Genomic DNA, 14,330 nt, shown 5'->3' on the forward strand with positions numbered 1-14,330 from the left:
ACGTTGATTTGTGTGTTGTTTGCAGTGTAATAGATAATGTTCCACGGTTTCCAGTGCATTGCATATTGAGCAAAGACCAGTGGGATGCTTACGGATAATATGATAAAAAGTTGCTAATCTGGCTCTGCCCATGCGGAGTCGGTGAGTTATTATTTCATCACGTCTATTCAGACTTTCAAAGGTGAAGGTGTTTGAGGCACAGGGTTGGATGTTGAAAAGATGGCGTCCTTTCTTAGACGAGCGCCATAACGCGTTACAAGCGTCAAGACACCTATGTTTAATTACATGTCGTATATCATCAACACTTAGAGGAACACTGATTGTAATATTCTTACGTAAACTTTGTTTGGCAAGATAATCGGCTTTTTCGTTGCCCGCTAGACCACAGTGACCTGGTACCCATGCTAAAGTGATGTCACACCCATTCATTACAAGATTTGAGCATTTAAGAAGGACTTCATTGGGAAGGTCAAGGATATTTGAGGTGTGGTTATTCAAAAGTGTCAAGGCACTGAGAGAATCTGAGAAAATAACAGCTCTGAGAGGGGGAGAGGATTCCAGCCATGATAGGGCAAGAAGAATTGCTACCAGTTCTGTACGACAAATTGAGATGGGTGAAACCCTTTCACTTATTTCATGACGATAGTGAGGTACGTAAATTCCAATGCCAGAACAGTTAGTGGAGGGATCATGGGAACCGTCAGTGTAAATTGTCAGGTGGTTTGAATATGTGGTCTTTATGGTTTGAAGAGCAGTTTGATGTTGCGCTGAAGGGAGGGCGGTCTTGGGACATGAGCTGTGAAGAGAGAAGTCAATATTGGGATGTTCAATGGACCAAGGGGGACTGGGATAAACATGCATTGGTTGCAGCTTTAGGAAAGTGTCCGTAAGCGGCTTTACTCGGAGAGCGAAAGGAAGTTTGTTTTGTGGCCATTTATTCGAAGAGTATTGCCAGCAGTTGACAATGGCTTTTCGGACGGGGTGAAGTGGGGACAGTGTGTATATGTAGGCGCAGTAATTGAAGGCGGCCCTTTCACGGCGTATATGGAGTGGTGGTTCGTTACATTCTACTTGAAGTGCATGCAGGGCGGTGGATGGTAGCGCGCCGGTGCATATTCGAAGGGCATGGCCCTGTACTGTATCTAGTTTGCTTGAAAGGAGCGGGGATAAAGAACCATAGATTTCACAGGCGTAGTCGAGATGAGGGCGAACTACAGACCGGTAGAGTAACAGAAGGATTTGTGTATCGGCGCCCCAGTTTGAACCGGTTAGCGAACGGAGGAGGTTTAACCGTTTGTTGCATTTCATTAAGATGTCTTGAACATGAGGGGACCATGACAAGGAGTAATCAAGGGTAACCCCTAGGTATTTATGAGAAGGGACGACTTCAAGCGGAGCGTTCTGGAGACGAATGCAGAAACCTGTGGGAGAAACTGGGCGAGAGTGAAATATAACCACTTTAGACTTATTAGTAGACAGAGAGAGTCCATACTGTGTCATCCAATCAGAGATGCTATTCACATCGGACTGGAGTTTTGTATTGATGTGACGAAGACTGGTAGAAGAATGCCATAAAGCGATGTCGTCAGCATACATAGACACGTTTGATGCACAATAATGTATAATTTCATCCATAAACAAATTGAATAATAGAGGACTAATGACGCTACCTTGCGGGAGGCCAGCTTGGCATGTACGAATGTCTGAAAGTGTGGAGTTTATTTGCACCTGAAAAGTTCGTGAGTCCAGAAAACTTCGTACCCAGCTTAGAAATCGGCCTCGAAGTCCCACTGAGTATAGTCTGGAAAGCAGTACCTGATGATTAATAGAGTCGAAGGCTTGACAAATGTCAAGAAAGATAGCGACCGTATATCCTTTACTGAATAGGGATTTCCTTACTTCGGATTCTAAGCAAAGGAGATTATTGAGAATTCTACGATGTCGGAGGAAAGCTGACTGATGGGAAGAAATTAAATCATATTTATCAATAATGTACGAGAGTCTACGGACAATCATACGTTCCATGAGTTTACATACAATAGGTGTGAGAGAAATTGGGCGGTAGGAGATGATGGAGTGTTTGCCCTTGCCAGGCTTTAGTATGGGCTTGATAATGGAGTGTTTCCATTGGGGCGGGATCACAGACGTTTCCCAACTCATGTTAATAATCTCTAACAGAGAGCAAAACATATTGTCATTTAAATGGCTTAACAACTGTTTGTTGATTCCATCGCCCCCAGGGGCTGAGTTTTTGGAAGCTTTGATCGCCATTTCGAGCTCTTTGGGAGTGAAAGGAGCGTTGAGAGGAGAATCATTGTCATGTATATAGGATGGGGGTTGGGAAGTAGGGAGAGGGAGAGTGGGAGTTAAAGAAGGCTTTTGAGAGAAAGCAACTGCCATAGCATTGGCGATACAGTGGGCGTCATGAGTATAAGTATTGTTTATAAGTATGGGTGGGAAGGTACTCCTGGTGTTATTGTTAGACAATAGTTTTACTTTGCACCATACATCTGAGAGTGGGGAAAAACGGTTCAAAGAGTTGCAAAAAGTAGTGAAATGAGAACGTTTGGCTGATATAATGGTGCGCCTGGCTGCAGCATTGAATTGTAGATAAGTGATTAAGTCATCGTAAAGATATGACTTATCAAGCTTGCGTTTGGCACGATGACGGTCGCGGACAGCTCTCGAACAGGCCGCCGACCACCAGGGAAGAGGTGGGCGACAGGTCGGGGTCTGGAGGGGAATAGAAGCATTAGCAGCTTGGGTAATACATTGTAGAAAAAGATCATACAAATCGTAAATATTTGCTGGACGGGAGCTGTGTGAATGATGTAACAATTCTAGTTCACGCTGAAATAATTCCCAATTGGCTCTTCGAAAAGCCCAACGGGGCGGAAGATTGTCATGATTTTGAGAGGAAGCGCTAGGTATGGAAAGTCGCTTTAATGGCAAAGTAAAATGAACACTGCAATATATAAGGTAATGATCACTCCCGAGGGAAAACGGGGATACCGACCAGTTACAGTGGGGGGCTAATGACGGAGGAACAAGAGTGAGGTCCATTGATGTAGAAGATCCTCTAGCAATGTCAAAGCGTGTTGCTGAGGAATCGTTAAGCATAACAATATCGTTATCATTGCAAAATTCAAATATGACTTTTCCGTTGAGGTCCATAGTGGTTCCTCCCCATGCAGGATGGTGGGCGTTAAAATCTCCTCCAATGACATAGTATGGCAGGCAGTCGACTGTAAGTGAAAGTAAATCTTGTGTGGACAATCTTTTTATGGGATTGTAAAAATTTATCACAGTGACAGAAACACTTCTATACAGAATATTGACTTTTAAGCCCTCTAGGTGAGGGAAATAATGAACATTGCTGAAATTTACGTCTTGATGAATAAAAATTGCACAGCCGCCTCCACGTGATGAGACGCGATTGCGCCACAGAGCAGTATACTTAGGAATGGAGAAATTTGTGTCATCGTGACACCAGGTCTCTTGCACGAGGATAACATGTGGGGGAGAAGGGGAAGAGTAGATGTGTTGAGTCAGCTCCGCGCCATTAGAGGGGAGCCCTCTGGCGTTCCACTGCCAAATAATGAGGTTCAGATCCATTATTGGTTCTGGTGTAGGAGTTCGAATATCTTTTCCTGGGAAACGACCACATCGAAGCAAGTGTTTGCAGATTGAACAACTAACATGATTCTCTTGTGGTCAGAATCAGCCGCATGAAGATTGTTGATAACTGTGCTCACAAAGGAGACTAGTTTTTCTACTAGGAGAATGGATGTTGTAGGAGGGAGTTGCCGTTTGTTAGTTTGAGTGGAGGCCGTCTTTGTATCTGTGGGGACTGGGAGGCTTCTGTGAACCTGGGCCCTGTCAGTAGCCTGTTGGGGTTGAGTAAATGCATGGGTCACATTCACAGTGGTAGGATGGGAGCGAGAAGTAGTGATGGAGGAGGTGGTAGGGTTGGACTTGGAGTTATGAATGGGAGCAGGTATGGTGGATTGAGGAGGAGAATCGGGCACATGAGGACCTGGGAGATGTTGCGGGTCAGATTGATCTGGGTTCAGTGGCGTATCTGGGGAAAACGGCGCCCGGGGCAAGCACGAAAATTGCGCCCCTAATTTCTGAAAAAGTGTTCAACCCCATCCCCATCCCGGTAGGGACTTTAAGTCCACATGATGCTTTTTCAAGCACTTAAAAGGGATCTTTTTGAGGGTGATTTAAATGTAATGAATTTTGATAGATTTTGGCGAGCGAGCGCAGCGAGCGAGCCGAAAATTTTTGTATTTCAGCTTACAAATATGGAATTCTTGTCATTTTTTGCTTACCAAATCTTACAATTCTAATCAAGATATAGTGACGGCCTTATAGATAACGACTTATACCCAAAAACTGTAAATACTCTAAATTAGTGCGCGCGAGTGAGCTGAAATTTGTATATGTCCTCGTCATCATCACGTATTGTTCTTATCTTTTTTTTATATAAATTTTGGCGAGCGAGCGCAGCGAGCGAGCCGAAAATTTTTGTATTTCAGCTTACAAAACATGGAATTCTTGTAATTTTTTGCTTATTAAATCTCACAATTATAGTGACGACCTTATAGATAACGATTTATACCAACAAACTGAGGACTTGAAAAATACTCTAAATTAGTACGAGCGAGTGAGCCGAAATTTGTATATTTCTGCGTCATCATTACGTTTTTTTTTTCTTATCTTTTTTGATTTTTTTTTTGCGCCCCCCCTCCCCCGTATGTTCGAAACCGTTGGCGTCCTCTTTTGATCCAATCGGCGATAGCTTCAGAACGAATGAAATTGCAGTCGCTGCTCCGTGTAACATTTTTCCTGCTAAATATAAAATGACATGAGTGAAAACAATAGACATTATCATTTTGTCCGCGTCATCGTCACGTTTTGTTCTTATCTTCTCTTCTTTTTTATACAAATTTTGGCGAGCGAGCGTAGCGAGCGAGCCGAAAATTTTTGTATTTCAGCTTACAAATCATGAAACTCTTGTCATTTTTTGCTTATTAAATCTTACAATTCTAATCAAGATATAGTGACGGCCTTATAGATAACGATTTATACCAACAAACTGAGGACTTGAAAAAAATACTCTAAATTAGTTCGAGCGAGTGAGCCGAAATTTGTATATTTCCGCGTCATCATCACGTTTTGTTATTATCTTGTTTGATTTGGGTTTTTTTGCGCCCCCCCCCCCCCCTGTTGGCGCCTTCTTTTGATCCAATTGGCGATCGCTTCAGAACGAAAGAAATTGCAGCCGCTGATCCGTGAAACATTTTGCCTGCTAGATATAAAATGACATGTGTGAACACAATAGACACTGTCATTTTGTCATCATCACGTTTTGTTCTTACTTTCTTTCTTATATAAATTTTGGCGAGCGAGCGCAGCGAGCGAGCCGAAAATTTTTGTATTTCAGCTCACAGAACATGGAATTTTTGTGTGAACACAATAAACATTGTCATTTTGTCCGCGTCATCATCATGTTTTGTTTTTATCCTGTTTGATTTGGTTTTCTGCCCCCCCCCCCACCACCACTATTCTCCCTCCCCCCCCCCCCCCCCTTTCCGGGCGATTTTTTTTTTTTTTCCTTCTTCTTCTTCTTCGTTTTTTTTTTTTCTTCTTCTTCTTCGTTTTTTTTTTTCGTTTTTTTTGCGCCCCCAAGGAGTGGCGCCCGGGGCACGTGCCCCCCTTGCCCCCCCCCTAGATACGCCACTGTCTGGGTTAGAATTCATAGCCTGGGTGTTGGATTGGGTAACCTGTAGTTTTTTGGCAGCTTCAGCGTAGGAAACATGATTCAAAGTGGAGTAATTTTGCACTTTACGTGCAAGTTTGAACTTTGGGCAACCTGCGTATGCCGCGCTATGGGGGCCCCCGCATCGCAGACATTTTGGATTGGATTTGGACGGGCAAGAAGAGAGATCATGGTTTTCTCCACACCTTACACAACGCTGTTTAGATCTACATGTATCTTTTGTGTGACCAAACCTCTGGCAGTGAAAACAGCGAGAAACAGGGGGAACATATTATACACTTACTGGGAAAGTTTCGTAGCCAGTGCACACTGATTCTGGAAGTGAGGGGCAGTCGAAAGAGAGAACAAGTACATTGGTTGGGGTGGGACCATCGTTTGATCGCTTTGAGATGCGCTTAACTTCGGTCACATCCTGGCCCGCCAGCGCCTCCTTGATGTCTTGTTCCGTTAACTCGGGCGAGACGCGTTTGATGACACCTTTTAGAACAGGAGAGAATGACTTGTCGTTAGTGACACGAATTGGGGTTTTGCAGAATTCATTCAGTTCCATAAGAGTACGAACCTGTTTAGGATTGAAACATTTGATAGTGAAGGATTTTTGTTTGCGTTGGACTTGAGACACTTTTCCTACTAGCTTGTTTATTTCACGTGCGATCTGGATGGGGTTGATGAGAGTAATGTTTTTGACTGTGCCAATGATAGTTACATGCGGGTTGAAGGGAGGACGGGTGGGTGTGTGAAACAGATCAGATTCGTCATCGGAGTAGGGTTGGGAATTCGGTCGTTGTCTTTTTCGTGATACTTCAGTAAAGCCAGTGTTGCGGCTAGGAATCGGAGTGGGGTCAGGTTCTATCTCTGAGAGGTTGTTGGGGTTTTCTTCGGAGTCATTAGCGGGAACAATGAGGGGAGGGACGTCCTGAATTCCAGACATGGCCGCCATTGTGACGGCCATGTAAGGGTTGTAGGGAGAGGATCGAGTGGGGATAAACAATAGAGTGGGGCAGGGAGAGGCGAAATGAATAAAAGGGAAAAGGAGGACTAAAGGCGCACCGGACCGAATACGAAGAAAAGGAAAAAACCAGGCAATGACAAGAGAGACCAAGCGATAAGGAACTCTAAAGAAAGTCTGAGGCCTCTCAGTTATAAAGTAAATAGGTCGGATAGTATAGAACAAAGGGAATTACAAAAGAGAACGCGTGCATAGAGGAGGTGAGAAACAAAATGGCAGCTACATGTAGCTACACACTATAGCTTTGGCAACGTGCAGCGACCGAACACTGCAGTTTACACAAGTATACACAGAATCAGTTATATTTTGACACCTGGGTGTAAATACACAGTGGATATATAATAACACAGTAACAGACAGATAATACTTTCCTTTCACAAATAAACTACAGGTGAAGTCAATCAAAGATATAGATATATGGATAATACTAATAGTGGATACTATAACTCAAAACAGAGGAAAATAGGCCTACACATCTAAGACAAAAAGAAAAATAATAATTAGACAATATACTGTTCGCTACAATGAATGATAAATGATCTTACGAAGTATATAACATCAACACAACAAAGTAGTAAAGTAAGTGATAACATGTATAAATCACGGTAACTCAAACTGTATAGGGCGGAACCTAAAGAGCAGCGGACGTGCACTCACTGCGACAGACTGTGCAAAGCAGTGCTTGACTGCCGTGAGTCGAACAACTTACGATGATATGCGTTGTCCTTTGGGTTCAGATCCGCAGTCAATTTTCAAAACAAGTTCAGCAGAAATGTGTCACATAAGGATCAAATAAATGAAAAACAGGCTCACTCATAATTATGATCAAGAAGAACAAACAATATTAATCAAAGCTGAAAGGCAGAAAATAGATGCAAAATTCGGTTAATAGTACAAGTAGAACAGCGAGAGCACCACGGCACGTCCGCACCCTTCGACCTGCAAGAATAGAATCTGGATATCTCAGCCATTTCAAAACCTATTTTCATCAAATAAACTTTTGACACCCCTTAGAATTGTATGCTCTTTGACATCTCGTAGAGTGGTTTCTGAATATCTCGCAAAACATTTAAAAGCTATACTCACCTTAACCAGAACTGTACACACCCTTTAAACTGCCCATTACTTGAATACGAGACCATTCTGAAGCAAATAATTTTCACAAACAACAGATAATAATGTACTTTTAAATGAATCCCACAAGGACTGGAACAATCATTCTCCAGCATTCCCACTGATTCCCACTGATCAGTAGCCATCCCCGTTAAGGCTTCGGGTATGGCAGACCAGAGACGTTGAAGAGCACACCTCCCTTGGCATACAGAAGAAATCCAATACGGATCAGTAGATATTATTTACTCATCGTCTGGAGGTTCCTATACCGGAGAGATGTTCAATGTAATCGACAAGCAACAAGTTTCTCCCCAGACTTAATTAAAAGTAAGTCAGTTTCCGGTTTTTACTATCTGAGAAAAGATCTGACTTACCTACCTCTACAAAACTCCAGCTTTTGAGAGTTATGTAATTTTCAGGGATGCAGAGAGGACACACATTCGTTATTGTACAACATGGAAAATGGAAAGGCTAAATCAGGAGAGCAGAAAACTGCAGCGCAGATTTCGACACGTATCTGACTACTGATGATAGAAAATGATCGTCAACAATTGTTTTTGGTATGATTATGTTTTTGTCGCAAGTGAGTGTTACACACTGCAAAAAGTCGGTGTTAGAATTAACACCTCGGGTGTTAAATCTAACACCGACAAGTGTCAAAAGAGGACCACACCCACAGATGTAGAAAGTATGTTGTGATGATGTTGAAAAGTGTTCATCTGGCACTTCGTGGTGTTAATTTAACACTGTAACTGATGATATTTTGACACTGCGCTGGTGCTAATTTAACAATGATACCGCGTGGTGTTGATTTGATATTGCTGGTGTTAATATCAATGGTATCACACCCGCCCAGCTTCAATAGGAGACCACACCAACTGGTATTACTGTGATGTAAATGTGTTCAGACATTTTTTTTTTTCAAAAATCAAGTACTTTATCGGAACTTAAATTCTTGATCGTCTTGTTGAAGTGTAAAATCAACAAGAAGAACAGTAACCAAGAAACTATTAAAAAAAAAACCCAACAAATTGTGTATTTAGAAGTGACACCCGGAGGTGTTAATCTAACATCACAAATGAGCACCGGAAATTTAACACCAGCTTGGTTTTTCATTTTTAACACCGGACTTTTTGCAATTCTGTATAGGTTCCTTATACATGTTATGAATATATCTACAGGTACGGTTACATTAACAAACAGACATATTCAATATACACAGTCCCGAGTAGCAGAACATCCAATTCGAAGAAGTACCATTTTCGTGATGATTTGAAGTATTATCTGAAATACTACCAGTTTATAACTATGTGAATAATCAATATAGCTCAGTTATGCTTGTTGCTTTTTTTTTTTCTTGATGAGGGGACTGCATTCTACAAGCTCTGCTTTTTAGCAGTCCCCTCCATTTCCAGCAATATCGTTTATGCATTTACCACAGTGACGTAACAGATATTTGTATCTCTGTTGATAACTTACCTATATTTTTCTTACAATGTTATTCTGTTCATCGCATTGTGGTACTGATTTCATGACGTCTGTGTATATGAGTGTTTCTTTGTATTTCTTATTTGTTTGTTGGAAGTGAAATAAAATCAACTTGAACTTGAACAACATCCTTTTTCGAACACAAAGTGGAAATACATTCTAATCAATCAATAGATAACTTTCGCTTCTGAATGTGTGTGTGTGTGTGTGTGTGTGTGTGTGCATTCTTGCTTTCACGAACACCAACATTTAGTTTTGCCCATTTGCACATATTTCTCAAATTTGTAGTACTGTTACGTTTTATTTAAGAAATATTGCTGGAATCAGGAGATTTATTGATCAATTTGCATGTCATAACGCAGTGCCTTCTTTAGTTCTATCCCGTATAGATTATTGTAGCGGGCTTCTCTCTTCCATTCCTTCAACTCAATTGGATCGTGTGCAGCGACTTCAAAATTGGGCAGCCCGATTAGTGTTTCAGGTTTCTAGGGACTACCCATCTCAGCCACTTCTGAAGTCGTTGCATTGGCTTCCTTTGAAGCAACGGATAATTTTCAAACTAGTTTTGTTTGTTTATAAAATCCTCAACAATCAAGCTCCGAAATACCTAGATACCTGTTTGACTTTATATACACCTATTAGAAATTTGAGGTCATCTAAGACCCGCTTCGTCTCACATACTCTGTTACTCGCACCTTAGCCGGTGATAGGACATTACTGTGTCTGCTTCAAAGCACTGGAACAATTTACCACTTACCGTTAGACAGTCTCCATCAGTCAGTGTTTTCAAAAAAGCCTTGAAAACACATCTTTTTAGTAGCAACTAGTTCGTAGTTGTATCCAATTACACATACTGTCGTACATGCTTTGAATTGATTGTAAGCGCTTTGGGCCTTGTGGGAAAAGCGCACTATAAATAATAGTAATAGTAATAGTAATTATGTGCTTTGTGAAGGTCTTTATCTGTCATTCATTTGTTTTTGCTATACTCTATCTTACATTCGACGCATGCAGAGTAGACAGATTTTTATGAATTTTCATCACACACACACACACACAGCACAAATTATCAACTTTGTCGGACAAATTGCTTCATGAAATACCCCCAGGAGATCTTTGGTTCGAATCCTGCTCGAGTATATTGTATGCCCATCATTTCTTTTGTCATGGCTCTTTCCGTCAATCATCTTTGTATCTCCATGCGCCAATGTAGGACAATATTATTTGCTAATCGTTTGCAATAAAAACAACTCAACGCTATAAAGAGTTTTGTTCCATTTTGCCCCGTTTGTTCAGTGGCTGGACAATACGACTGCTTCAACGTGCAGAAGCCGAGAGAATGGTACGGCCTTGTGGACACCTACTGCTCCCTATTCAGCTGCAGCCACAGTTGCTCGGTCAGGGAGGAGGAAGATGTTGATGGATCGATGTACTGGGGACACGAGAGAACATTTCGAGAGATAGAACTACAGCTCGGGGAAAATGCCACAGGTTAGGCCTTGTGGTATGGTTGCCCTGAAGTACGCTCGACGACAGGTCATGTACGCCGTAAATTTTGCGACCTGGTCGCAAAATTCACGGTGCACATGACCTGTTGTCGAGCGTACTTCAGGACCACCATAGTCTGGCCCACAAGCGAGATCATATTACTTTTCGATTTGTTGTTGTTCTCGTTACCCTTCCTTTTCTTAGTGTCACATTGTGTTTATGTGTGTGTGTGTGTGTGTGTGAGGTGTGTATCATGACTTCGTTGTGAAAGGACGTGTTTTCAAGCGGCTCTCCACCACTGCTATACCCGCACGTGTACGTTACCGTATAATCAAGGGGCTTGGTATAATGTCTCAGCCACGCCCTAACACTCGGGCTACATCATCAAAGCAGCACCCGTCAGGTGGCGCGGGCCCGGGGGATAGGTCTTCCTCACCGCATGGTGAAGGCCCCAGCAATGCAGAGCTTCAAAGGGACATTGCGAATCTCTCAGCCACCATTAGCTCAAAAATAGACAATCTAAACCATCAAATAGATACGAAAATTGGCAAGTTAAACGAACAAATCAGCGACATAAACAAGCGGTTCACTGAAATCGAGAAGTCCCTCGAGTTCAACGACTCAAAAATTTCGGATGTGGAGAAGGAAATACCAAACGTGCGCAGTGCTCTGGAGAATGAAATCAAAAAACTAGAGGAGAAAATGACGCTTATGGAGATTTATAACAGAAAGATGAATCTTCTCTTCTATGGGGTGCAAGAGCAGAAAGAGGAAAATATTTTTGAGACGCTCCAAAATGTCTTTGATAAGCTCGGGATGGACGACGGCAGAGCCAGGAATATCAAGTTCGCGAACGCCCACAGGCTACCGGCTCGCAGGGATACTGGGAGACCCGAGGAACCGCAACGCCCGCCGCGCCCCTCACCGATCATCGTCAAGTTTCTCTCCATGACAGACCGGGATGAGGTGCTTTCGGCTTTCGAGCAGCAGCAGCGTCAGCCCCAGAGAGCGGGGGCGGACCAGCGAGCGCCACCCCAATCTCGCATCACTGTGAGAACGGATTTGCCGCCTGCACTCAAGATTCGCCGGGGGATCCTAGCGCACGCAGCATACAAACTCAGGAAGGAAAAGGGCGTTTCGACAAGAATAAGGCTGCAAGGAGCCAAGTTGATTCTTCAAAGCAAGGAAAAAGGCACAACTGGCTGGAGCTTGGTGGAAGAATAACTTCAAAGATGAATCTGCAAGTATGAATTATTACTTTGAATACTCTGAATGATTTAGAAAAAAGAATCGTAAAGATTTTATCCCAGAGAAGCATATCAAGTGTTGAAAAAAAAAAAGAAAAGAGAAGCAAGCAGAACTATATATTTGGAGTCATTAAATATGAGTAAATTATGGTTAAAGGCATAAATATTAAAGAGAAAAGGGAAAAAAGAAGAAATATTGTTTTAACAGAGAGGAGTACCGTATGTTTTGGAAAAAGAATTTAAAGACTCATCCTCGAAAAGGATAGCAAGTCTTTCATCGGGAATGTATTTGTTAGGTCTGTTCAGTTGGAAGCTCACAAACATGGTGTATTTTTTTTTTTGTTTCTTTTGGCAGCCGTAATCAAAGGCTGTCTTCAACACTGATGGCATAGCGTGACACTTCTTGTTTTATGCAAGTCTTGTGTTATTTCATAAGGCTGAAATGACTGGCCAAAGTGTTTCTTTTTTCCCAGAGTGGACTGGAGTATGTAATGGATTTGGACTAATTTTGATTTAAATAGGGATTTTTGATTTTTTTTTTTTTTTTTTTTTTTTTTTTAGGGATTTATAGTGTTAAGTTTTGGAATGATGTTTTGACATTGAAAAGAAATATTCTTCCAGCTGAAGGAAATAGCTAAGTTTCATTCAAGGAGAAGTCTGGAATCTGTGTCCGTAAAAGAGACCTCAGCACCTAAAGAAAAGAAAGGTTTTTGTATAATATTCTGCAAACACTGTCGCCAGAATGATATGCATGATGCCAGATGCTTCCTTTTTCATTTCATGGTTAGAACTTTCAAGAAACAAGGTTATAGGACCTGCCCCTTTTTGGGTGCACGGTACTGAATGTCACATGGTTATGGCAAGGTTTTTGGTTTTTTTTTCTTTCTTTTCTCTTTTTTTTTCTTTCTTTTTGTGGTGGTAATATTACATTATTTGATGAAAAAGAGTTGCAGAGGTTTAAAAGACAACAAGACACTACTGAAGAAGAGAGTAATATCTATATAGAACGGTCTGCTGTCCCTGTTCCTTTTTTTTTTTTTTTTTCTGCAGAGGTAAAAGCTGACTTCAAAATTTGACTATTCCTTATTTACATCATGAGAACTTCAGCAAATGGTCAAAATCTGACTATTTCTTATTTACATCATGAGCACTTCATTCAGGGTTACAGTTTTGTTACTGTTTTTAAGCCTGGGCTTAGTAATTTACCCAGAGAATGAAATTTGTTTTGGAGCAGATATAATCTATAAAGAAAGGGGGAGTTAAGATTTATTTTTTGCCTCAATCGGTATTTTGATAGGTAGAAGTGAAGAAGAGAAAAGAAAAAAAATAATGATTATTTTAAGGTTTTTAGGAATATTATAGTTTTGCAATTTATTAGTAGTTCATTTTGTTCTTCACCTCTGACGTGAAAATTAAATTAGGATCTATAGTATATAATCAGGAAATGGGTTAAATATATCTGTGTATAGGGGTGTATCGGTAAGGTTTCACTGCCACATTTTGGGTATGTGTTTGGGAAGATTTTAAAGAATAACTTTATTTTTTTTTTATTTGTTTATTTTCTAATGGTGCACAAATTTAAAAATATTTTATATAGTTGGGGAAATAAAGTTTATCGTTGAGAGAAGAAATTAGATTTTGGTGTTAAAGGGTGGGCAGTCATTTACGCATTATATTGCAGTGTGCTCAAATTTGTCCATGGTGGGCAATGTATGCAAATTATAATTAAGTGTGTAGGTGGAAGTTGTTTAGAAACGTATGCTGTATGCATAGTCAAGTTTTGTCTTTTGTTGGTAACATTCCAGGGAAGTTCTACGGCTACCCAATTGGGGATGAGAGTTCCGTCTCTCTTTGTTGAATTCAATCTTTGTTGAATTCTAATGCCTTTTGATGTAAATTATATGTAATGTAGCCTGTTGAAGTTGTGAGAATGTATGCATGCTCATTGATGCTTAAAGGGCTTTTATGGCCTGAGTGGGCTGAATTACACCCAGAACATACAGCGAGTGTGAAGTAGCTTCTCACATGTTATGTTTATATGAATAAGCCAGGTTTTGGCGCCAAAAACGTGGGCAGTCATTCATACATTATCATAATTGCAGTCGGCTCAGAGGTGTTCATGGTTTGCTATGCATATAAGTTAAATCTGTTTGTCAATATGAATTCCTCTGATGAAAATTTCTTTTTGATGCCCTTTGAT

This window comes from Diadema setosum, chromosome 12 (genome assembly GCF_964275005.1).
Source record: "Diadema setosum chromosome 12, eeDiaSeto1, whole genome shotgun sequence".
In the NCBI taxonomy this organism is placed as follows: domain Eukaryota; kingdom Metazoa; phylum Echinodermata; class Echinoidea; order Diadematoida; family Diadematidae; genus Diadema; species Diadema setosum.